Source organism: Panthera leo, chromosome B4 (assembly GCF_018350215.1).
Source record: "Panthera leo isolate Ple1 chromosome B4, P.leo_Ple1_pat1.1, whole genome shotgun sequence".
In the NCBI taxonomy this organism is placed as follows: domain Eukaryota; kingdom Metazoa; phylum Chordata; class Mammalia; order Carnivora; family Felidae; genus Panthera; species Panthera leo.
In genome coordinates this window covers 42,064,961-42,092,221 of record NC_056685.1, presented here as the reverse complement: position 1 = coordinate 42,092,221, position 27,261 = coordinate 42,064,961, and the positions used below count along the sequence as shown (strand labels likewise).

The following is a 27,261-nucleotide window of genomic DNA, read 5'->3' as shown; positions in this document are numbered from 1 at the left end:
GGAAAAGAAAAATGGTATTGTAAATAAAGCACAGCTGCGGATACGCTTGGTAATTTACGGTCTCATTTTGATGACCATCACTGTCTTAAGATGACATTGCACTTTGGTTATGTTTTAGTTATCTTGTAGCTTAAAAAAACACACCATTTCTGTTATTGCCTCTTAACTGTGCATGACACACACATACGGTATGTGACTATAGAACTCCCACTTGGGGGCAATGGGGTGGCTCAGTTGGTTAAACGTCTGACTCTTGATTTCATCTCAGGGTTTTGAGTTCAAGCCCCATGTTGATGCTAGGTGTGAGGCCTACTTAAAAGAAGAAAAAAAACAAACAACAGCTCCTACTCAAGAGCTCCCCATCAATCACACACATATTCTCTTGAGAAAGAAAGGAAAAATGAGAGTTATCTTGATTTTCAGGTCCCTTAACCCTGGGGGACTTACATATAGGCTTGTGATTGTTTTGGGCATTTATTTCAGATTTTGCCATTATTGTCATTTTCAGTCCCGTTTTGAAAGATATCAAAGTAGAGCGGTAGTTCATTTTTTTGAAAAAGCTCTGGTATAGTTGAATTGGCTACATCTGAGCCGGGAGTAACGTAATTGTCCACAGTGCCCTCCTGTTCTGCCTTATCGGTCTACTCAGTCTAAGCACAGTGTCATCAGCTCAATTAAAACACAGTAACGCGGGGGGTGCCTGGGGGGCTCAGTCGGTTGAGTGTCCAACTCTTAATTTTGGCTCAGGTCATGGTCTCACAGTTGGTGAGATCGAGCTCCGTGTCCTGCGTGGGATTCTCTCTCTCCCTCTCTCTCTGCCCCTCCTCATGCTCTCTCTCTCTTTCTCTCTCACTCAAAGTAAATACACATTAAAAAACCCACAATAATGCATTAAGACCCATTGTGGATTACTTGCTTTTTAATATTTTCTTTTCCCTTACATGTGTTCTGCCACTGAACCTATACTAGGAAAGAATGTCATTGAAGCCCTTTCTGTGAATGCTACCTCTGGCTGCATATCAGCATGGGGCCACTAGAGGGCAAGCTCCCTCTAGCAACTCCAGCAACTGTAGGAAATACTGCTCATACATCCTGGTGACGGAAGGTGTTTAAAGAGAAAGACGTACATGAAGACTGTCAAGGGACATATCTATGGAGTCTAACCATGCATTTGATGCATTTGTTGAGAATGTAGAAAGGTAGCTCTTTAGGTAGGCAGAAAATGAAGTACAGAATAATACTTTCTTCAGACTTTAATAAATAAATATTTGAATGAGGAATGTACTTATTAATTTTAATGACCCTTCCCCTGATCCTATCAGAATAGATGACTAATGGGTAGTAAAGTGTAGTCGTGGTTATGACCATGGATTTGGGAGGGAACAAATTGCCACAGTGCAAAATTTTGCTGTGCCACTTACTTTTTTTTTTTTTTTTTTTAATGTTTATTTATTTTTGAGAGAGACAGAGCATGAGCAGGGGGAGGGACAGAAAGAGAAGGACACAGAATCCAAAGTGGGCTCCAGGCTTTGAGCTGTCAGCACAGAGCCCAACGTGGGGCTCGAACCCACAAACCATGAAATCATGACCTGAGCCGAAATCAAGAGTCAGACACTTAAACGACTGAGCCACCCAGGCGCCCCATTGGTTTTTTAGCTTTGGACAAGTTACTTAACATTTGTTTGCCTTGGTTTATTCCTATGTGATATGAATATAATAGTTCCTAGTTTTCTAGAGTTATTGTCACAATAATATTTTTTATTTTTATTTTTTTACTGAAAAATTTTTTAGTGTTTTGTTTTTTTTTAATACAATTTATTGTCAAGTAATGGCTAACATACAGTGTATACAGTGTGCTCTTGGTTTTGGGGGTAGAGTCCCATGATTCATCGCTCACATGCCACACCCAGTGCTCATCTCAACAAGTGCCTTTCTCAATGCCATCACCCATTTTCCCCTCTCCCCCGCACCCCCTCCCATCAGCCCTCAGTTTGTTTTCTGTATTTAAGAGTCTCTTATGGTTTGCCTCCTTCTCTGTTTGAAACTATTTTTTCCCCTTCCCTTCCCCCATGGTCTTCTGTTAAGTTTCTCAAGTTCCACATACGAGTGAAAACATGGTATCTGTCTTTCTCTGACTGACTTATTTCACTTAGCATATTGCCCTCTGGTTCCTTCCACGTTGTTATAAATGGCAAGATTTCATTCTTTCTCATTGCCAAGTAGTATTCCATTGTATATATAAATCACATCTTCTCTATCCATTCGTCAGTTGATGAACATCTGGACTCTTTCCATAATTTGGCTATTGTTGATAGCACTGCTATAAACCCTGGGTTACATATGCCCCTATGAATCAGCACTCCTGTATCCTTTGGATACCTTCTTAGTAGTGCTATTGCTGGGTCATAGGATAGTTCTATTTTTAATTTTTTGCGGAACCTCCACACTTTTCCAGAGCGGCTGCACCAGTTTGCCTTCCCACCAACAGTGCAAGAGGGTTCCTGTTTCTCCACATCCTCGCCAACATCTGTTGTTTCCTGAGTTGATTTTAGCCACTCTGACTGGTGTGAGGTGGTATCTCAGTGTGGTTTTGATTTGTATTTCCTTGATGATGTGTGATGTTGAGCATGTTTTCATGTGTCTGTTGGTCATCTGGATGTCTTCTTTGGAAAAATGTCTGTTCACATCTGTTGCCCATTTCTTCACTGGAGTACTTGTTTTTTGGGTGTCAAGTTTGGTGAGTTCTTTATAGATTTTGGATACTAACCCTTTATCCGATATGCCATTTGCAGATGTCTTCTCCCATTCCGTCGGTTGCCTTTTAGTTTTGTTGATTGTTTCCTTTGCAGTGCAGAAGCTTTTTATCTTGATGAGGTCCCAATAGTTCATTTTTGCTTTCATTTCCCTTGCCTTGAGAGATGGTGACAATAACATTTTAAAGTGCTCAGGATGGCCTGGCACATGGGACTACTACTGCTGCTTAATGGCTATTCTAATTCTGGCTATCAGGATGTGCAATAAAATGGTAAGTGTAAGGACATAATGATGGGAGTTCTTTTCTTTTTTAAAAAATAAATTTTTATCGAGATATAATTGACATATGTAACATGACATTAGGCATGTGCCACATATTGATTTGATACATTTATATATTGTAATATGGTTACTACCATTGTGTTAGGTAGCACTTCTATTACATCACAGAATTATTATTTCTTTTTTCTGGTGAGAACAGTTAAGATCTAGTCTCTTACCCCTTTGAAGGTTATAATACAGTATTGCCTATAATCACTATGCCATGCATTAGATGTCCAGGACTTATCTACTGGTGGCAAGTTTGTACCCTTAAACCACATCTCCCCAACTCTCCTACGCCCTAGCCCTTGGTAACCACCAATCTACTCTTTGTTTCTGTGAGTTTGGGTTTTTTCAATTTCACAGAGAAATGATAACATATATTTGTCTTTGTCCGTCTGACTTGTCTCATTTGGCATTGTCCCTCAAGGTCCATCTATGTGGTTGCAAATGGCAGGTTTTACTTCTTTCTTATGGCTGAATATGTACACACATATATACACCACATCATAAATGGACACAGGGTGTTTCCATATCTTGATCTTTCTGAGTAATGTCGCACGAAACATCGGAGTGCTTCCATCTCTCCAGTATCCTATTTTCATTACTTTTGGATGTATATCTAGAAGTGGAATTGCTGGATCATATCGTAGTTTTGTTTTTAATGGTTTGAAAGACCTCCATACTGTTTTCTGTAGTGCTGTACCAATTTGCCTTTCCATCAACCGTGTACAAGGGTTTCCTTTTCTCCACATCCTTGCCAACTTTTGTTAACTCTTGTCATCTTGATGACAAGGTGTGAGGTGATATTTGATTGTGGTTTTGATTTGCATTTCCCTGATGTTTACTGATGCTGACCATCTTTCTTGTGAATGGGCCCCAAGCATCACTCCTGCCAGGCTGGGCCCTAGGGCTTGGAAGGGAGTAAAGTAGAAATAGTATCTTTGTGGTCTTGAGTCACATTGAGACAGTCAACTACTTGTGACTAAATAAACCTTTTGTAAATGAAAGAAAAAAAGAGCTGTTGACCATTTTGTCTTCTTTGGAAAAATGTCTATTTAGTTCCTCTGCCCATTTTTAATTGGATTGTTTTTTTGTTACCAAGTTGTAGGAGTTCCTTAAATATTTTGAGTATTAACTCCTTGTCACATATATGGTTTGTGAATATTTTTCCCCATTCCATAGGTTGTCTTCATTTTTTTTTTAATGTTTCTCTTGTGCAAAAGATATTTAGTTTGATACAGTTCCACTCGTTGATTTTTGCTTTTGTTGCTTGTGCTCTTTGTATCATATCTAAAAAATCATTGCCAAGACTAATGTCAGGGAACTTCCTCCCTATGTTTTCTTATAGAAGTTTACCATATCAGGTCTTAAATTTAAATCTTTAACCTATTTTGAGTTAATTTTTAGGAGTGTTGTAAAAAAAAATGTGGACATTTTAACAATATTAACTCTTTCAATCCATGAACACAAGATGACTTTTCATGTTTTGTTTTCAGTTTTTTTTTCATCAAAGTTGCAGTGTTTGGGGTATAGAAATTTCACCTTCTTGGTTGAATTTATTCCAATTTTGTTGTTTTTGGTGCTATTGTGAATGGGATTGTTTTCTTTATTTCTTTTTCATGAAATGAATTTGGGAGTGTTTTTCCCTCTTGAGTTTTTGGTAGAATTCTCCTTTAAAATCATCTGGTTATGGACTTTTCTTTGTTGGCAGGTTTTGGATTTCTGATTAAAAATCCTTACTTGTTACTGGTCTGTTCATATTTTCTGTTATTTACTGATTTAGTCTTGGTAGGCTGTATGTTTCTAGGAATGTTTTCATTTTTCTAGGTTATCCAGTTTCTTGGCATATAATTGTTTATAGTAGTCTCTTACTATTCTTTGTATTTCTGTAGTACCAGTTGTAATGTCTCCTCTTTCATTTTGTAGTGTACTTATTTGAGTCTCCTTTTTCTCTCTGTCTTGCTAAAGGCAAGGCAATTTTATCTTTTCAAAACACCAGCAGAGTTTTGTTGATCTTTTCTATTGTTTTTCTGGTCTCTGTTTCATTTATTTTCATTTTGACTATTGTTATTTCATTCTTTGCACTAACTCTGGGCTTAGTTTGTTTTTCTTTTTCTAATTTCTTGAGGTGTAGTGAGGTTCTTTATTTGAGATGTTTCTTTTTTCTTAATGTAAGAATGTACCGCCAGAAACTTATCTTTTAGAATTACTTTTGTAGCCTCGCATAGGTTTTGGTATGTTATGTTTTTACTTTTGTTTCAAGCTATTTTTTGATTTCCTGCTTGATTGCTTTGATGTATTGGTTATTCAGGGTTGTGTTAATTTTCATATATTTATGAATTTTCTAGGTTTTCTTCTATTACTGATTTCTAGTTTCATACTATTGTGGTTGGAGAACATTTCAGTCTTTTTAAATTTCCTGAGACTTTTTTTGATCTAACATACGATCTGTTCTGGAGAATGTTATGTTTGCACTTGAGAAGAATGTGTATTCTACTGGTGTTGGATGGAACGTTCTGTATATGTCTGTTAAGTCCCTTAGTCTGAAGAATGGCTGCAGTCCAACATTTTCTTGTTGATTTTTCTATCTGGGTGATCCATCCGTTGTTGAAGGTGGTATACTGAAGTCTCTTGCTATTACTGTACCATCTATTTCTCCCTTCAAATCTGTTAGTATTTACTTAATATATTTAGGTGCTCTGCTGTTGGATGCATATATATTTGGGGTTGTTATATCTTCTTGACATTATTTAATGACTTTATTTTTTTGTTACCATTTTTGGCTTCAAGTCTGTTTTGTGGTATATGGATCGCCATCCCATTCTCTTTTGGTTTCTACTTGTGTGGAATATCTTATCCCATCCATTCACTCTTCACTTATGTGTATCGTTAAAACTGAAGTGGGTGTCTTGTAGGTTATATATAGTTGAGTCTTGGTTTTTTTATCCATCTAGTCACTTTATGTCTTCTCATTGGGGAATTCAATCCATTTACATTTAGAGTAATTGACAGGTAAGGATTTACTAATGCCATTTTTAAAATTGTTTTTTTTGTTTTGTAGTTCCCTTGTTCCTTTCTTCTTCTCTTGCTGCCTTCTTTTGTGAATTGATGGTTTTCTGTAGTGGTATGTTTTGATGCCCCTCTCTTAATGTTTTTGACTCTACTGTAGGCTTGGAAACTTCCATAAAGCACCATATATATGTATGTATGTGTGTGTATACACATATATGAAATAGTCTTTTATGCTGATAACAATTTAACTTTGCATACAAAAACTCTACCCTTTTATTCCCCCTTTTATGTTTTTGATGTCACTATTTACCTCTTGTTATATTGTATATCTATTTAATTATTCTAGCTATAGCTGTTTTTAATGCCTTTGTGTTTAACATTTATGCTAGAATTAAATGAATATAGCTATAGGCTTATCTTTACCAGTGTGTTGAATACTTTCATATTACTAACTAGCAATTTTTCATTTTAGCTTGAAGAATCCTTTCAGCATTTATTATAAAGCAAGTCTAGTAGTGATGAGCACCCTCAACTTATGTTTCTTAGGGAAAGTCTTTCTCTCACCTTCATTTTTAAACTTTAAAAAAAAATTTATTTTAGAGAGAGGGAGAGTGTGTGGTGGGGCAGAGGAAGAGGGAGAGAGAGAGAGAGAGAGAGAGAGGGGAACAGGGGGAGAGAGAGAAAGAGAGAGAGAGAGAGAGAGAATCCCAAGCTGAGCATGGATCCTGATGCAGGGCTTGATCCCATGACTCTGGGATCATGACCTGAGCCAAAATCAAGAGTCAGACACTCAACTGACTGAGCCACCCAGGCACCCCTCACCTTCATTTCTGAATGATAATTTTCGTGGGTAAAATATTCTTGGTTGACTGTTTCTTTCTTTCAGCACTTTGAACACGAATATATCATCTCATTCTCTTCTGGCTTGCAAGGATTCTACTGGCAAATCTGCTTATGGCTTTGTGTGAGAGAGACATTTTTTCTCTTGCTGCTTTTTAAATCTCTTTGTTTTTGATTTTAGACAGTTTTACCATAATGTGTCCTGGAGAAGATAATTTATTTTATTAATTGAAGTATTAACACACAGTGTTTTATTAGTTTCAGGTATACCACGTAATGATGCAATAGTTGTACATATTACTCAGTGCATGAGAAGTATAGTCACTATGTGTCTCCAAACCACGTTATTATAATGTTATTGACTGTATTCCTTGTGTTGTGCTTTTCATCTCTGTGACTTATTTTTTTTTTTTTTTTTTTTTTTTTGTAGCTGGAAGTTCATACTTTTTAATCCCCTTTATCTATTTTGCTTATCCCCCCACCGACCTCCCCTCTGGCTACCACCAGTTTATTCTCTGTATTTGAGTCTTTTTATTTTTTATTTTTTGTCTCTTTGTTTGTTTGTTTTTCTTAAATTCCACATGCGAATGAAATCATATGGTATTTGCCTTTGTCTGTTTGACTTACTTCACTTACCATTATACGCTCTAGGGCTATCCATATTACAAATAGCAAGATCTCTTTCTTCCTTACAGCTGTGGGATATTCCATTACACACACACACACCCCACATCTTCTTTATCCATTTATCTATTGGTAGACACTTGGGTTGCTTCCATTTTTTGGCTACTGTAAACAATGCTGCAGTAAACATAAGGGGTGCCTCTTAAGGGGTGAATTAGTGTTCTTGTTTTCCCAGTGGTGGAATTACTGGATCATACACTATTTCTAATTTTAATTTTTTTGAGCAGCCTCCGTACTGTTTTCCACGGTTGCTGTACCAATTTGCATTCCCACCAATGGTGCGTGAGGCTTCCTTTTTCTCCCCATGTTATTTCTTGTCTTTTTGATTCTAGCCATTCTGACAGGTATGAGGTGATATTTCATTGTGGTGTTGATTTGCATTTCTCTGATGAAGACATACATATGTCTTCTTTAGAAAATATTCAGGTCCTCTGCCCATTTTTAATAGGATTATTTTTTTGGGGGGGGGTATTGAGTTGTAGTTCTTTATATATTTTGGATTTTAACCCCTTATTGAATATATCATTTGCAGATTTCTTCTCCTGGTCAGTGGGTGGCCTTTTCATTTTGTTGATTTGTTTCCTTCATTGTGCAGAAGTTTTTTATTTTGGTGTGGTCCCAATAGTTTATTTTTGCTTTTGTTTTCCTTGCCTCAGGAGACATATCTTGAAAACCGTTTCTATAACCGATGTAGAAATTATTGCCTATGTTTTTTTTTTTTTTTTGTGGGGAATTTTATGGTTTCCTGTCTCATATTTAGGTTTTTATTTATTTAAATTAAAACAATTTTTTTAATGTTTATTTATTTTTGAGAGAGAGCGAGAGAGAGATTAGGGGAGAAACAGAGAGAGAGGAAGACAGAATCTGAAGCAGGCTCCAGGCTCTGAGCTGTCAGCACAGAGCCTGATGCAGGGCTTGAACCCACAAACCATGAGACATGATCTGAGCTGAAGTCAGATGCTTAACCAATTGAGCCACCCAGGCATCCCTATTTATTTTTTATTTTTACTTTTTAAAAGTTTAAAAAAAATGTTTATTTTTGAGAGACAGACAGAGACAGAGAGCGATCAGGGGAGGGGCAGAGAGAGAGGGAGACACAGAATCCAAAGCAGGATTCTCTGAGCTATCAGCACAGAGCCTGACGTGGGGCTCGAACCCATGAACCATGAGATCATGACCTGAGCCAAAGTCAGATGCTTAACTGACTGAACCTCCTGGGTACACCTTTCTTTTTTTTTTTTTTTTTTTATTAAATTTTTTTTTTTTTTTTTTTTTTACTGGTTGGTTATTTTTGAGAGAGAGAGAGAGGAGCAAGAGCAAGAGCACAAGTGGGGGAAGGGCAGAGAGAGAGGGAGACAGAATCCAAAGCAGGCTCCAGGCTCTGAGCTGTCAGCACAGAGCCCCATGTGGGGCTCGAACTCACGAATTGTGAGATCATGACCTGAGCCACAGTCAGATGCTTAACCAACTGAGCCACCCAGGTGCCCCCCTTTTATTTTTACTTGTAAAGAGAAAAAGCACAAACTGGGGAGAGGGGCAGAGGGAGAAAGAGAGAGAATCTCAAACAGGCTCCCTGCTCAGCACAGAGCCTGACATGGGGGCTCAATCCCAGGGCCCTGGGGTCATGACCTGAGTGGACATCAAGAGCTTGACACTCACCCAGCTGAGCCCCCTGCACCCCACACTTAGATTTTTAACCTGAGTTTATTTTTGTGTATGGTGTAAGAGTGTTCCAGTTTCATTCTTTTACATGTAGTTGTCCAGTTTTCCTAGCACCATTTGTTGAAGAGATGGTCTTTTACCCACTGTATATCCATGGCTTTCTTTGTCATAAAGTAATTGACCATATAAGTTTGAGTTTATTTCTGGGCGCTCTATTCCATTTCATTGATCTACGTGTCTGTTTTGTGCCAGTACCGTACTGTTTCTTTCTTTCTTTTTTTTTTAAGTGCCACAGAGAAGACTGCATATTTCTTCTCTGTGCTTTTCTTTTTCTTTTTCTTTTTTTTAATTTTTAAGTTGTTTATTATTTACTTTTTTTGAGAGAGAGAGACAGAGCATGAGCAGGGGAGGGGCAGAGAGGGAGGGAGACACAGAATCCAAAACAGGCTCCAGGTTCTGAGCTGTCAGCACAGAGCTGGATGTGGGGCTCGAACTCTTGAACTGTGAGATCATGACCTGAGCCAAAGTCGGACGCTTAACTGACTGAGCCATCCAGACCCGAGTACCCTACTGTTTTGATGACTACAGCTTTGTAGTACATCTTGAAATCTGGAATTGTGATACCTCTACCTTTGTTCTTCTTTGCAGAAGATCATTTGAATTGCATTTTTGTGGTGATGTCTTCCTTTGTGAATTTGAATGTCCAAATCTCTCTCTAGGTTTGGGACATGTTTAGCCATTATTTCTTTTCTTTTCTTTTTTTTTTTTTAATGTTTATTTCTGAGACAGAGAGAGAGACAGAGCATAAGTGGGGGAGGGGCAGAGAGAGAGGGAGACACAGAATCAGAAGCAGGCTCCAGGCTCTGAGCTGTCAGCACAGAGCCTGATGCGGGGCTTGAACTCACAAACCATGAGATCATGACCTGAGCCGAAGTTGGTCACTCAACCGACCGAGCCACCCAGGCGCCCCTAGCCATTTTTTCTTTAAAGAGCTTTCTTTATTTCTTTAAAGAGCCATTATTTCTTTAAAGAGCATTATTTCTTTAAAGAGCTTTTTATTTCCTGGGACTCCAATGATGTGTGTTTGTTTTAATGGTTTCCGATAAGTCTTGTAGAGTTTATTCCTCTCTTTTCATCTTTTTTCTTTTTGCTCTCTAGATTTCGTTTGATCTATCTTCTAGATCAAAATTCTTTGTTCTGCTTGGTTAAGGCTGCTGTTGAAGCTTTCTGTTGAATTCTTCAGTGATAATTCTTCAGCTACAAAATTTCTGATATTTTCTTATGATCTCTGTTGGACTTCTTTTTTCTTGTATTGTTTTTCTAATATGAAATTGTTTCTCTCAGTTCTCTGAGCATCTTTAGAACAATTATTTTGAATTCTTTGTTAGGTAATTCCTAGATCGCCATTTCTTTGGGGCTAGTTACTAGAGGTTTACTGTATCCCCCTGCATATTTCCCTGATTCTTCATTATCCTTGTAGCCTAGTATAGTTGTCTGAATATTTGAAGAAACAGCCCCTCTTCTAGACCTATGGCCTAACTTGCTTAAGGGAAGGCATTTGTCTGTGGGTGGGCCTATGCTAGAGCATGCTGTGACCCCAGTTCTAGTGGTGCAGGGTGCCAACTGCTGGGGTGTGTAGTTGTGCCATAGATGGGGTGGGGCACGATGTGTCTTTGGCTCAGACCGTTGGGGTCCACGGCATTGACGCTCGTTTTTGACACTTGTTTTGGAGTCCCCAGCAGTTTGGGCCAGGGCAGGCAGTGGTGGTGGCTGGGGCTTGTGGTATGCACACACTTGGGTGTGGGGACCAGCTGCGAGAGCCAGTTAAGCGGTGAGGACCAGTTGCAGCCACATGGAATAGTGGGGGCCAGGGCAGGCCGCAAGGGTGGGAGCCAGCTTTGGGCTCACCGGCAACAGCCTGGGCCGTTGGTGCATTCTCCTCTAGTTGCATGGTCTCCCCCTCTGGGTGTGTGCACGGTAGTGGTGGCCAGTGATAGGCATCAGGCTGGTGGCGTGCAAGTGTATAGCTGGAGAAGCTACACTTAAGTGCACACATGACGTTTGGGGTAATCCTCTGGTGTCCATGCTAGCATCTTGTATTGGAACAGCTGCAGAGGCCATGGTTGACTGCTGGTGTGGTTCAGGGGCTCTGGCGGGGGGGTGGGGGTGGTGTGCACGGAGAGGTGGTGGAACGGGGAGGGACTCGGATGTCTGATGTCAGCAAATGTGAGTATCTGTGAGGCAAACGCTGGTGAAATCTACAGGGAGTCTGCCGCGGTCGTTAGTTTCTGCAGTGGCACAATCTGGGTTTTCTGCGGATCATGTCGCCGAGCTGTGAAATGTGACCTGTGACCATGCGTGGCTGCTGTTGGTAGCTTCTGCTTTTCTTCCTTGTTCCTAGCTGATGCTATGCAACTCGACTCTGCCAGTCTGGGTGGGTTGAAACTGAAGTGAGACCTTCTTGAAGCGCTCTGAAAGGCTAGGGAGGCTGATCATTCACCCCATTTTTCCCTTTCCTGGTAAGGAGAACTCTTTCCAGCTGGGAAGAACCCTCTTGGTGCTGAGCAGTGTTGCCTTGGGTGGTCCGGGGTGGGAGGGTGGGAAAGTGCAGGCAAAATGAAGCTGTTTGTTCTCTTCCTGTGTGGTTATTCTCAGGTTTTTTGTTCCACCGTGTTGCTAAAGTTTCTGAAGTAGACTTCACAGCTCTCCTAGAGCAGTTTTTGTTCATGGATAGCTGTTGATCTTTGCGGGGGGACCGAGGCTGGGAATCTCAACGGGTCACCCGTTTTGGTGATGTGAAAAATAATTATTCAGTTCCTTTATATCTGATGGAACAAGATATTCCAGATTCCTCTTGTTCTTAACTACTGGTTTTTCTTTTTTGATCTAAAGCCCCGGGAGAGAGGTATTACTGATGGGTGGTCTGTGCTTTGCTGTGTCGAAGCTTTTTATTTTGCTGCAGCCCCACTTGTTTATTTTTGCTTTTGTTGCCTTTGCTTGTGTGTCAAATAACATTATTGTGTTACATACTTGGCAGTTGTTAAGAGTGTAGACCAGTCACGTGAAGGGATGGATGTGTTAACTAACCCTATGGTAGTATTCATTTTCCAATATATATGTGTATCAAATCATTACTGTATACATCTTAAACTTACATTTTTTATATTTCAATAGTATCTCCACAAAGCTGGAAAAAATGACAGATACTGTATGATCTCATTTATATGTGGAATCTAAAGAAACTGAACTCAGAGTGAATCATGGTTGCCAGGGACCAGGAGCCAAGGGAAATAGAGAGATGCTGGTCACAGGGTGCACACTTCCAGCTCTAAGATTAACAAGTTCTGGAGATCTACTGTATAGCATTGTGAGTATAGTCTAATATTGTCAAATACTGTGTTATATAATTGAAATTTGCTAAGAGAATGGATTTTAAATGTTTTCACTACAAAAAAAGAAAGGGCAATTATATGAAGTTATGGAGGTATTTACTAACTCTGTTGTAATAATTTCACAATATATTCATATATCAAATTATCACATTGTACACCTTAAACTTACACAAAGTTCTATGTCCATTTTTATCTCAATAAAGCCTGAAGAAAAGTACAAATAAAGGTGACTTATTACATTAATCTATGCTCAGGAGCTTAGACATAGCTTGGTGATGTTAATCAGATGTGTCTTTGCTGTTTATATATTTATTTTTGTGAGAGAGAGAGAGAGAGAGAGAGCGAGTGCTCGCATGTGCACAAGCAGGGGAGGGACAGAGAGAGAGGGAGATAGAGAATCTGAAGCAGGCTCCAGGCTCTGAGCTGTCAGCACAGAGCCTGATATGGGACTTGAACCCACAGACTGTGAGATCATGACCTGAGCCAAAGTCGGATGCTTAACCGACTGAGCCACCTAGGTGCCCTAAAAAGTTTTTTTTTTAATGTTTATGTATTTTTGAGAGAGAGAAGGAGAGAGAGTGTGATCAGGGGAGGGACAGAGAGAGGATCCCAAACAGGTTCCACACTGTCAGCAAGGAGCTCGACGTGGGGCTCCATCCTATGAACGGTGAGATCGTGACCTGAGCTGAAATCAAGAGTCGGATGCTTAACCCACTGAGCCACCCAGGTGCCCCAAGTTAGCTGCTTTTTGCCAAGAGTATGCTTCACATTTGGTGGTTGAAGGTCAGATTCAGGGGGAAACTCTAAAGGGCTGATTCTGAGATATTTTCTTGGCAGGAGGAGTATCTTTGAGTCATTGGCAGGTTGCCACAACCTATATTTAGTTGCATGGGACTTCTGCAAAAATAATATTCAGCAATAGGGGGACTAGAGACACACAGTTTTTCCATTTCTCACCAGCCACCACATAAACTCCATCTTTTTAAAATCCAAATCCTTAATATTTTTATATGTTCCAAGGAATCAAAATTTTTGATTCGAAAGAGATTTAATGACAGTTTTGTAGAAAATATCCATAACATCTTTGAAAGATAGTTATCCAATATCTGCTTCAGTAGCTCACTCTTTGAAAGATAACCTTTTATGTATGTATGTATGTATGTACATAGGTTGTACATATGTATTTGCAAGAAGTAGCAGTTTATGTTTATATATGTATTTATTTTTTAAAATACAATTTCTTGTCAAGTTAGCTAACATACAGTGTATACAGTGTGCTCTTGACTTTGGGAGTAGATTCCCATGATTCCTTGCTTACATACAACACCCAGTGCTCATCCCAACAAGTGCCCTCCTCAATGCCCATCACCCATTTTCCCCTCTCCCCCGCACCTCCCCCCCCATCAGCCCTCAGTTTGTTCTCTGTATTTAAGAGTCTCTTATGGTTTGTTTGTCTCCCCTCTCTGTTTGAAACTATTTTTTTCCCTTTACCTTTCCTCATGGTCCTCTGTTAAGTCTCAAATTCCACATATGAGTGAAAACATATGATATCTGTCTTTCTCTGACTTATTTCACTTAGCATAATGCCCTCCAGTTCCATCTGCGTTGTTGCAAATGGCAAGATTTCATTTTTTCTCATTGCCAAGTAGTATTCCATTATATATATAAACCACATTTTCATTATCCATTCATCAGTTGATGGACATTTGGGCTCTTTCCATAATTTGGCTATCGTTGATAGCACTGCTGTAAACATTGGGGTACATGTGCCCCTATGAATTAGCACTCCTGTATCCTTTGGATAATTTCCTAGTAGTGCTATTGCTGGGTCGTAGGGTAGTTCTATTTTTAATTTTTTGCAGAGCCTCCACACTTTTCTGGCTGCACCAGTTTGCATTCCCACCAACAGTGCAAGAGGGTTCCCTTTTCTCCACATCCTCGCCAGCATCTGTTGTTTCCTGAGCTGTTAATTTTAGCCGCTCTGACTGGTGGGAGGTGATATCTCAATGTGGTTTTGACTTGTATTTCCCTGATGGTGAGTGATGTTGAGCGTCTTTTCATGTGTTTATTTGTCATCTGGATATCTCCTTTGGATAAGCGTCTATTCATGTCTTCTGCCCATTTCTTCACTGGATTACTTGTTTTTCGGGTGTTGAGTTTGGTAAGTTCTGTATAGATTTTGAATACTAACCCTTTATCTGATATGCCATTTGCAAATATCTTCTCTCATTCCTTCAGTTGCTCTTTAGTTTTGTTGATTGTTTCCTTTGCAGTGCAGAAGCTTTTTATCTTGATGAGGTCCCAATAATTTATTTTTGCTTTTTTTTTCCCTTTGCCTTCAGAGATGTGTGGAGTAAGAAGTTGCTGTGGCTGAGGTAAAAGAGGTTGTTGCCTGTTTTCTCCTCTAGAGTTTTGATGGTTTCCTGTCTCACATTTAGGTCTTTTATCCATTTTGAGTTTATTTTTGTGTATGGTGTAAGAAAATGGTCCAGTTTCATTCTTTTGCATGTTGCTGTCCGGTTCTCCCAGCACATTTGCTAAAGAGACTGTCTTTTTTCTGTTGGATACTCTTTCCTGCTCTGTCAAAGATTAGTTGGCCTTACATTCGTGGGTACAATTCTGGGTTCTCTATTCTATTCTGTTGGTCTATGTCTGTTTTTGTGCCAATACCATACTGTCTTGATGATTGTAACTTTGTAGTAGAGGCTAAAGTCCGGGATTGTGATGCCTCCTGCTTTGGTTTTCTTTTTCAACATTGCTTTGGCTATTCAGGGTCTTTTGTGGTTCCATACAAATTTTAGGATTGTTTGTTCTAGCTCTGAGAAGAATGCTGGGGCAATTTTGATTGGGATTGCATTGAATGTGTAGATTGCTTTGGGTAGTATTGACATTTTAACAATATTTGTTCTTCCAATCTATGAGCATGGAATGTTTTTCCATTTCTTTGTGTCTTCCTCAGTTTCTTTTGTAACTTTTCTATAGTTTTCAGCATACAGATCTTTTACATCTTTGGTTAGGTTTATTCCTAGGCATTTTATGGTTCTGGTGCATTTGTAAATGGGACCAACTTCTTGATTTCTCTTTCTGTTGCTTTGTTATTGGTGTATAGAAATGCAACTGATTTCTGTACATTGATTTTGTATCCTGTGACTTTGCTGAATTCATGTATCAGTTCTAGCAGTTTTTTGGTGGAGTCTTTTGGGTTTTCCATGTAAAGTGTCATGCCATCTGTGAAAAGTGAAAGTTTGACTTCTTTTTTGCCAATTTGGATGCCATTTTGTTTTCTGATTGTTGAGGCTAGGACTTCCAACACTATGTTAAACAACAATGGTGAGAGTGGACATCCCTGTCGTGTTCCTGATCTTAGGGGGAAAGCTCTCAGTTTTTCCCCATTGGGGATGATATTAGTGGTAGGCTTTTCATATATGGCTTTTCTGATGTTAAGGTATGTTCCTTCTATCCTGACTTTCTTGAGGGTTTTTATTAAGAAAGGATGCGTTTTGTCAAATGCTTTTTCTGCATCTATTGACAGGATCATATGGTTCTTATCCTTTTTTCTACTAATGTGATGTATTGATTGAAAGTGTTGAACCAGCCCTGCAGCCCAAGAATGAATTCCACCTGATCATTGTGAATAATTCTTTTAATATACTGTTGAATTCGATTTGCTAGTATCTTGTTGAGAATTTTTGGTTCCATGTTCATCAGGAATATTGGCCTGTAATTCTCCTTTTTAGTGGGTTCTCTCTTTGGTTTGGGAATCAAGGTAATGCTGGTTTCATAGAATGAGTCCGGAAGCTTTCCTTCTATTTCTGTTTTTTGGAATGGCTTGAGAAGGATAGGTATTAACTCTGCTTTAAATGTCTGGTAGAATTCCCTTAGGAAGCCGTCTGGTCCAGGACTCATTTGTTGGGAGATTTTTGATAACTGATTCAATTTTCTTTGCTGGTTATGGGCCTGTTCAAATTTTCTATTTCTTCCCATTTGAGTTTTGGTAGTATGTGGGTATCTAGGAATTTGTTCATTTCTTACAGGTTGTCCAGTGTGTTGATATATCATTTTTCACAGTATTCTCTAATAATTGTTTGTATTTCTGTGGTGTTGGTTGTGATCTCTCCTCTTTCATTTGTGATTTTATCTATTTGGGTTCTCTCCCTTCTCTTTTTGAGAAGTCTGGCTAGGGGTTTATCAGTTTTGTTTATTCTTTCAAAAAACCAGCTCTGGGATTCATTGATCTGTTCTGCCGTTTTTTGTATTCTACATTATTTATTTCTGCTCTAATCTTATTATTTCTCTTCTGCTGCTGGCTTTGGGGTTTCTTTGCTTTCTGCTTCTAGCTCCTTTAGATGTGAGATTAGGTTTTGTATTTGGGGGTTTTTTCTTGTGTCTTGAGGTAGGCCTGGATTGCAATGTATTTTCCTCTTATGACTGCCTTTGCTGCATTTGAAAGTTTGGATTGTCATGTTTTCATTTGCTTCCATATATTTTTAAATTTCTTCTTTAATTGCCTGGATGACCCATTCATTCTTTAGTACGATGTTCTTTAACATCCATGCATTTGGAGGCTTTCCAAATTTTTTCTTGTGGTTGATTTCGTTTCACAGTGTTGTGATCTGAAAATATGCATGGTTTGATCTGAATTCTTTTGTATTTATTGAAGGCTGTTTTGTGACCCAGTATGTGATCTATCTTGGAGAATGGTCCATGTGCACTTGAGAAGAATGTGTATTCTACTTTTGGATGAAAAGTTCTGAATATATCTGTCAAGTCCATCTGGTCCAGTGTATCACTCAAGGTCATTGTTTCTTTATTGATTTTTGCCTACATGATCTGTCCATTGTTGTAAGTGGAGTATTAAAGCCCCCTGCAGTTACCGTATTCTTATCGATAAGATTGCTTATGTTTGTGATTAACTGATTTATATATTTGGGTTATCTCCAGTTGGGGGCATAAACATTTACAATTGTTAGCTCTTCTTGATGGATAGACCCTGTGATTACGATATAATGCCCTTCTTCATCTCTTTAGTTTAAAGTCTAGTTTGTCTGATATAAGTATGGCTACTCCAGCTTTCTTTTAATTTCCAATAGCATGAAAGATTGTTCTCTGTCCCCTTACTTTCAATCTGAAGGTGTCCTCAGATCTAAAGTGAATCTCTTGTACACAGCATATAGATGGATCTTTTTTTTTTTTTTTTTTTTAATCCATTCTGATACCCTATGTCTTTTGATTGGGGCATTTAGTCCATTTACATTCAGAGTTATTATTGAAGGGTATCGATTTAGTGTCATTGTGTTATCTGTAAATTTCATGCTTGTGGTGATGTCTCTGGTCCTTTGTAGTCTTGGCAGCATTCCATTCACAGAGTCCCCTTTAGGACCACTTTCAGGGCTGGTTTAGTGGTCATGAACTCCAGTTTTTATTTGTTTGGGAAAGCTTTTATCTCTCCTTCTATTCTGAATGACAGGATAACCTTGCAGTTAACCTTGCAGGATAAAGGATTCTTGACTGCATATTTTTCCTATTCAGCACATTGAATATTTCCTGCCACTCCCTTCTGACCTGCCAAGTTTCAGTGGACAGGTCTGCTACTACCCATATGTGTATACCCTTGTAGGTTAAGGCTGGTTTGTCCATAGCTGCTTTCAGAATTCTCTATCTTTGAATTTTGCTAGTTTCACTGTGATATGCTGTGGAGAAAACCTATTCTTGTTAAATCTTAAGGGAGTTCTCTGAGCCTCCTGGATGTCTACTTCCTTCCCCAAATTAGGGAAGTTCTCAGCTATAATTTGTTCAAGTAAACCTTCTGCCCCTTTCTGTCTCTCCTTCTTGAACTCCTGTGTATGGATATTATTGTTTCATTCAGTCACTTAGTTCTCTAATTCTCTCCTTGTGATCTAGTTTTTTTCTTATCTGTCTTTTTCTTGGCTTCATCATTTTCCTTAATTTTATCTTCTATTTCACTTAGTCTCCCTTCTGCTTCTCCATCCTTGCTGTCACTGCGTCTAGTTTATTTTGTACATCATTTACACCATTTCTAAATTTGTCATGATTATTTCTTAGTTCCTTGATCTCTGCAGCAATAGATTCTCTTCTGTCTTCTATGCTTTATTCAAGCCCAGTGATGAATCTTATGACCATTTTTGTAAATTCTTGCTCAATTATATTGTTTATATTTGTTTTTTTTTTAATTTTTTTTTTTCAACGTTTATTTTATTTTTGGGACAGAGAGAGACAGAGCATGAACGGGGGAGGGACAGAGAGAGAGGGAGACACAGAATCGGAAACAGGCTCCAGGCTCCGAGCCATCAGCCCAGAGCCCGACGCGGGGCTCGAACTCACGGACCGTGAGATCGTGACCTGGCTGAAGTCGGACGCTTAACCGACTGCGCCACCCAGGCGCCCCCGTTTATATTTGTTTTAAGTAATTCTCTAGCTGTCATTTCTTCCTGGAATTTCTCTTGAGGAGAATTCTTCCATTTCATCATTTTGGCTAGTTTTCCATCTTTTACATGTTTTAATAGCTTGTTATGTGTCCTGCAGCTGTGAGCACTGATATATTAAAAAGGGATCATACACTGTATAGGGCCTGGCTCTTCAGGAGGTGTTTTCAGAGTGTGTTGTCCGTTGTCCGTTGTTGTGACTTTGGTTGCTTTATTTCCCAACTTGTAGTGGTGGTTTGGACCCTCCACCAGGTATGCTTTGATTTGTTCATTGAAGTAACCCTGGAAAAAATTTTAAAAGAACCGTGCTGGAAGAAGCCTTATCCCATACAAAGAGAAATGACAGGGGCGGGGAAGAAGAAAAGAAAAAAAAGACCAGGCAGAGAATCAGAGAAACTATATAGCTTAATACAGAGAGAGAGAGAGAGAGAGGAAAAAAAATAAAGGAGATACAGAAGAGGTGTAAAAAGAATATATTAAAAATGTCTGCTTAAACAAACCAACAACCAGAATAGAGAAGGGAAGAAATAAGAGGAAGAAAAGGAAGAAAAAAACATATATATATATAATATATTATATATATATAATATATTATATATATAATATATATATAAAATATATATATCATATATATTATATATAAATAAAATATATATAAAAATATATATTATATATAAATAATATATATAATATATATATTATATATAATATATATTATTACATATTTTTATTACGTATAAATATACAATATGTATTAGTATATATAGGTATATAGATAGATATAGACCAAGAATCAAATCAGAAAATGCAAAATCGTTGGACTGATGTCTGATGGTGCCTTGGAACCAGTGGTCTGGAGGAGGGGCTGTCTGGTTTGATCAGTGTCAGTCTTGCTCCATAGATACGCAGTTACCAGGCAGGGAGGGGTGTGGTTTGGTGTAGGCAGGTCCCGCCTCCACTGTGGGCCCACTGTCCTGTTCCCTGAAACCCCACCTTGTTGGTGATAGGGAGAAAAATGGCGACACCCCAGTCTCTCCTCCATGGACCGGGTGTCCCAGACCACTCTGTTCAGGCCATCCTCACAGTTCTGCATGGGAGTGAGTGGGACAGGTTTGTCCTGCTCTAAGTCTCCCGTGCCTCTCTGGCGGTCAGCTGGGATTCAAACCCCGATGTCTTAAAGGATCCCGCTCTGTGTGCCCGGGGTTCTGGGGTAGAGCCGGAGCCACTCTGCCCAGCCAGCTGACAAAAGGCCTCCGGCTGGTGGGTGCTGCGGGGTTTTGCGCCCTTAGAGTGGCTATGTACCTTCTTCCGCACTCAAGGGAGGGGACTGCTCTCTGACTGTGCCTCTGAGCACACTACCCAGCCCAGGGCTGGCTCTCCTCCCTGCCAGGTGCAAGTGCAGGGCAGCCTGCCCCAGTCGGGAGAAAGACCCACAATCCTGGATCCTGTTAGAAATTGGTGCTTTCTCCATTTTTTCTGTTCTCCAGTCCATAGTGTTTCTCTTGTCCACATACAATCCTACACTTCTACAGCCTCTCTTTCTCTTCCTTTTCTCTCTCCACAGAAGGGGATCTCTCCGCTCTGTGTCTTCGCCACCTGTTGTATCTCTCCCAGGTTGCAATTGAGCGCTGATGGCCCACCAAGTTGTCCCCGTGGGCCCCTAGAGATGTTTCTGTGCTGTTTGAGGGACAAGGGAACTTTGGTGCCCCCTACTCCTCCACCATGTTGAAGCCACTCCGAAAGATAACCTTTTAGAATACAAATTTGGGAATTAGGCCTGGATTCAAATTAATTAAAAGTCTAATTTTGTTGGCTCTGTGGCCAGTTTAATAACTTGTCAAACTCTCAGTTTTCTCATTGGTCAAATGGGGAGTAACAATGCATATTTTTCAGGATTATTTTGAATATTGAAATGAGAAAAGCAATATATTCATCGCAGCACAGGGCATGGTAAGCTCAAATGCCTTAACCATTATTGGCATTCTTTTTCAGTGCTGATGACTAATAGCAGGACTGGTCGCTTTTAAGGAGAGGAAACCCAGGTTGAGTCATAACAACAAATAACTAAATAAGCAATAACCTTGCCAGGAAGGGCAAGCGTGAAGATGGTCTTTAGAGTGATTGGTGCTACGAACTTCTTTATAGGTTCGCACCAGTGCAAGGATTGCTTTCATTTGGCTGTGGTGTCCTATGAATTCTATTTAGGGGCCTTAGGACTCTTGATTGTCACTCTTTGTGTAGCTTCGATGGAAGTATCATAAACCTTCAATGGAAAACCAACAGGTTTATTTTTCCCAAAACTGATATTAACTTATCCCTCTTTTTATTTATTTATTTATTTATTTATTTAAATTTTTATTAAAAAAAATTTTTTTTAACGTTTATTTATTTTTGAGACAGAGAGAGACAGAGCATGAACGGGGGAGGGGCAGAGAGAGAGGGAGACACAGAATCGGAAGCAGGCTCCAGGCTCTGAGCCATCAGCCCAGAGCCCGACGCGGGGCTCGAACTCACGGACCGCGAGATCGTGACCTGAGTTGAAGTCGGATGCTTAACCGACTGAGCCACCCAGGCGCCCCTTATCCCTCTTTTTAAAGGTAGGGTCAGAAGAAGAAAAATATGGCAGTCCAGGCTTTCTTAGTTCTTTTCAGTGCACATCAGTGCTTTCCAGTCATCGATTATCTGATCTTGTAATTAAAATGTCACTTTGAGGGCCTATCAGTTGCTAGCCACATGTAAAACTATTGATGCGTGTTTGTTTTCCTGCCATACTTTGTGGGCTTCCATTTTTAAAAAGTGGTTGGTGTATTAATTGTCTGCTTTTCGTGTGTGTTGTCCTTCCCCAGCTCCAGGTTATGATGGCCCCTCAGACAGGGACCTCTAGTCTGCATTCATTGATCACATCCCACGCCTTTTTGGTATATTTCTTTGTATTTAAATGAGGCGTCTCACAGTCAGCCTTCTTTTTGACACCCCTTTTGATCATTAGTGTCCTTAGTACCATGTGTCAGGAGTATTTCTGAGTCTGTTTCTTTGCTGTCCTGGAACAAAGGATGGTTTATGTTTCAGGATCTATCACTACCATTGTCTCAACCAGAGCACTTATGTGAGCATCAAACCAGGAGAAATCCCAAGGAGAATTGGTACCGCATCTTGTGATCCAGATTTATTTACCTCTCTGAACGAGACTGAATGTAGCAGTGACTCTAATTTGTCCACACCTTCTTATAGTTTTTGTCTTGTAGCATTTGCACTGGCTCTGGGCTTGATGGTGCAATGCTTTGGCCAAGGAAAGACTACGTGATGTGAGGCAAGCAGGGATTATGTGCATTGGACTTGCTCTCTTGCTGCTCTTGGAACCCTGCTTAGTCGGCTGGAGGATGAGAGACCACACAGAGCAGATATAAGCTGTCTCAGTCGGGGCCATCCTAGATAAGTGCCTATCAATCTGGTATCTGACCAGAGATACGTGAATAGACTGAGCTGAGATGTGAATAGACTGAGCTGAGATCGGCCACCCTTGACTCAAACCAGAACTATGCAGCTGAGCCCAGCCCAATTTGCCCAAATCAGGAATTTGAGCTGAATTAACGGTTGTTGTGTTAAACTACTAAGATGGTTGGTTATACAGATAACTGATGGTCTCCCGAGCAAGTCTATTATGTATATTATAATAAAAATGAAAGTTAAAAAGGATGTGGTAAAGGCAAAGTAAATAATATTTTCAAATGATTTTAAATTTAGTGTTACTTGTTATGAGAGCAAAGTATCTGATTAGTTATAAGTTTGGTTTATTTCAGCTCTTGCTTTTAGTAACTATCAACTGTGAAACATACCTCATAACGATACATGGCTCAAAAGGGATGTGTATTATTAGCTGTACTTAACAAGTTGTGATTCTTGTTTTTCAATTCTCTTTATAAATCTTTCTGTTAAAACCAGCTGGTAAATATCTTTTTTCCTGTTATTAATCCAGTTGTTCTTGCAGACTAATGAGAGTGTTCATTTTAAATTCATTGATAAATGAGTTCAAAACCCACTGAAACCAGATTTTGAAGATTTCAAAAAGGAAGATGTATCAACCACATCCTTATATAATTTTTGGCAAAAGGAAAAACATCACAACATGGTGGAACTAATTTTTTTCTAATTATCAATTTTCTATCTGCTCTCTCCATAACACAGTTCCTTTTTTGAGGTAGTCGTCTTCTCACTGTTGAAACATCACCTTTACCTTGAAAGCACAGATTAATTGTGTGTGTGTGTGTGTGTGTGTGTGTGTGCACGCATGTACGTGTGTGCTCATATGCTTTGATATCTGCTAATTAGCATACCACCGGAAGCTATTACATAGCACTGAAAAAGTCAGCAAAATTGGAACACGTCTTTTTTTTTTTTTTTAAGCATAGCAATATTAAGTAAGTTTCCCAATTCTTTTAAGTCATTTGCCAAAGTGAACAAGATGGTCACTTCCCATCTTGTTAAAAAAAAAAAAAATCACAAATATTCTAATATCTTGTTTTATGAAACTAATCATATTGTGGTATTGTAATGATTTATGATACCAACTGCCTGGAGTTAGGCCAGATTTCACAGATTAAGGGCCTAGTCCTGTGTAAGACTGCTCTCATTTCAGACACCAGTCACAAGTTTGGGGGTTTCTCGGGCTTCCCTTATTTCTTATCAACCTCCTACAAATTTGGGGATTCCCATGACTCCCTCAGGTTTGATAATTTGCTAGAATAAGTCACCGGACTCAGAAGACTGCCAGCTATACTTACAGTTTTATTATAGCAAAAGGATACACATCAGAGTTATCCAAAGGGAGACACGCGTAGGGTGAGATCTGGGAGGGTCCCAGGTGTGAAGCTTTCATTGTCCCTGTGGATATGTCACCTTCCTGGCACATTAATATGTGACAGTACACACAGTATTGGCAGACAGAGGAGCTCACCTGAGCTTTGGTGCTCAGAGTTTTATCGGCATTTGTTACATAGGCATGCTTGGTTGTGTCATTTGCCATGAGGCTGAGCTCAGTCTCCGTCTCTTCCCTGGCTGGACTGGTATCTCATGGCTCAAAGCCTCAACCCTCTAGTCCCATGGCTTTTTTCTGACTTGGTCAGTCCCTATCTTGTTAGCGTCATCTTGTTAGCACAAACTAGGGGCTCACAAAGAGTGACTTCATTACCATAAAGTGTCAGGGCTCATCATGAATAACAAAGACATTCATATTACTCAGGAAATTCTAAGGATTTAGAAGTTACCTTCCAGGAACTGGGTACAAAGGTCAGCCAACTTCTTAACTATACAGATATTTAAACTGTAATATGATGCAGCATGCAGAGAATGAATGAACACGTATAGGTACAACATCAACTTCTTAAGAGTTGTGGAACCTTGGGGCACCTGGGTGGCTCAGTCGGTTCGGCTCAGGTCATGATCTCACGGTTCGTGAGTTCAAGCCCTGTGTCAGGCTCTGTGCTGACAGCTCAGAGCCAGGAGCCTGCTTCGGATTCTGTGTCTCCCTGTCTGCTCCTCGCCTGCTCACATGCTCGCTCTCTCTCTCAAAAATAAATAAACATTAGAAAAAAAATAAAAAAAGAAAGTTGTGGATCCTCCACTCTTTCCTCATGATAGATCCTGTACCAACATGACATGCAACAAACACTAAACTCATATGATAGTCATAAAACTTATTTTACTTAACATTTTAAATATCTAAAAATAGATGTTCTAGTATTTTATTTCTGTGCCCTAGAGGATCCTTTTTAAAAGTTTTTTTAAATGTTTTTGTTTTATTTTTGAAAGAAAGAGACAGAGTGTAAGCAGGTTAGGGTCAGAGAGAGAGAAGGAGACACAGAATCCAAAGCAGTCTCCGGGCTCTGGAGCTGTCAGCACAGAGCCTGATGCGGGGCTCGAACTCACAAACTGCGAGATCATGACCTGAGCCTAAGTCGGATGCTTAACTGACTGAGCCACCCAGGCGCCCCTAGAGGATCCTTTTTTAATACCAGCGGGGGTATTGTGCCCCATTTTGGAGATCACTGCTCTAGAGATCCCTTGGCTAAATTATTTAAAGTGTGCTAGGGGTACCTGGGTGGCTCAGTTGGTTAAACGTCTGACTTTGGCTCAGGTCATGATCTCATGGTTCATGAGTTCGAGCCCTATGTGGGCTCTGCTGTCAGCACAGATCCTCTACCCCTCTCTCTGCCCCTCCCCTGCTCCTCTCTTTCTCTCTCAAAAATAAACATTAAAAAAATTAAAAAAAGTAAAGAGTGCTATAGCCTGAATGTGTCCCCCCTCAAAATTCATACGTTGAATCCTAATTCCTGATGTGATGGTATTAGGAGATGGGGCATTTTGGAGGCGATAAGGTCATGAGGGTAGAACTCTCATGAATGGTATTAGTGTCTTTATAAAAGAGACCCCAAGGAGCTCCCTCACCTCTTCTGCCATGGGAGGACATAGTGAGAAGATGGCCATCTTTGAACTAGGAAGGGGGATCCTCACCGGATATCCGATCTTCTGGCACCTTGATCTTAGACTTCCCAGCCTCCAGAACTGTGAGAAATAGATTGTTATTTAAGCCACTTAGTCTGTGGGAATTTTGCTGCCCTTGACATGTCTCCCCATAGGTAGGGTGTATTTTCCTCTTCATATCAAGGCCAGGTGACTTCCACTGGCCAAAGGAATCATAGCGGATGTAATGTGTCCCTTATCTGAATAGAGGATTTGAGTGTTACTGTATGTTTCAACTTATAAGGAGCTGCTCTATGATCCTAGGTTCCAGAATGAGAAAATACTAAGAGAAGAGCCAAGCACAGTTACAGTCAACCTTATGCAGACCATAAGCCTACCCGCGATGTGAGTGAGACATAAATGTCATTGTAAGCCATTCAGGTTTTGGGATTATTTGTGATATAGTATAATCCAGTTATAATGTGATTTGTCCCAGGGAAACAGAGATACCTTTGGGAACATATTTATTTATTTATGTATGTATGTATGTATGTATGTATGTATGTATGTATTTTTCTTTACAAACTTACGTTGTTGAGGCTCTGATCATCAGTGATTATTCTCGGGAGGAGGGTGTATGCACACACACAGGCAAGTGTGCAAGTACTTGTAGAGTCTAGTAATTTGCTAGAAAATTTGCAAGAATTAGCTCTTCCCTCTCTTGCCTCTTTTCAAAACCCTTTCCTTTTCCTTACGAAACAATTCAGTCCTAAATGAAACATTAGGTAGAGCAGAACAAGGTAAGTGTCTGTTGTAGGGTGGGGTGGGAGAGCAACAGTGGTCTGGTGCAGGTTGTCAGAGCTCAGGCAGGGTGAGAAGGGTGACTTTGCAGGGGGGTTGGCTTGATGGTGGTGCTGGAGCCTGAAAGAGTGAGGAGAACATCCCTGCAGGGATTGGAAAGTGTTTCGGGCATCAGACCCTATGCATCCCGAGGAGAATGTCCACACGTGGCAACGGCCTGGTGTAGGATGTCAGAAGCAGCCTGGTCTGGAGTGCCAGGGCCTGAAAGGTGAAGAAGACATCTATGTGGTGGGGAGGCCAGGTGCAGGGAGCTCAAGCAGGATGGTCCTTGCTGGGAGGTGGGGGATCCGGCACGGGTCAGGAAAGTGGCAGACCCGGTGTGGGTTTCAGAAGCCGAAAGGGATGAGGAAGCCGTCCACATGGTAGCGTAGCCCTGCGTGGGGACTCAGAGCCCAGGGAGGGCGAGGAGAGCTTCCACACATCAGGGTGATCTCGTGTCGGGTTTTAGAACCTGAGTAGGGTAAGGATGGGTTCCAGGTGGGTGTTAGGGAGCCGGCATCAGAAGTCAGAGTCTAGGCAGAGTGAGGAGGGATTTCCTATGGAGGATGGCCCAGCGTGGGGTCAGACCTGAGCAAGTTGAGGATGAGGTCCATGGGGGTTGGCTGGCTCTGTGCGAGAACACCCAAGCAGGTTAAAGGCCCCAGTAGTAATGTTGGCCTGGATTGGCAAGTCAGAGCCCCGTCAGGAAGAGAAGAGCATCTTAGAGGAGGGAATGGCAAAGATAGAAAATTGACTAAACGTGTTTATTACTCAAATAACAAAATAAGTAAGTAAGTAAGTAAGTAAAAGACAATGGAAGCCGGTTTCTTACTGTAACAGAAGGGAGAAAT

At 40.1% G+C, this 27,261-nt stretch overlaps 1 protein-coding gene across 1 annotated transcript in view; it reads left to right on the top strand.

The window, feature by feature from the left end:
• The window catches only part of NECAP1 (NECAP endocytosis associated 1), a 43,495-nt gene that overhangs the window by 15,004 nt on the left and 1,230 nt on the right, over positions 1-27,261 (top strand). The gene's annotated exons all lie outside the window — the stretch shown is intronic.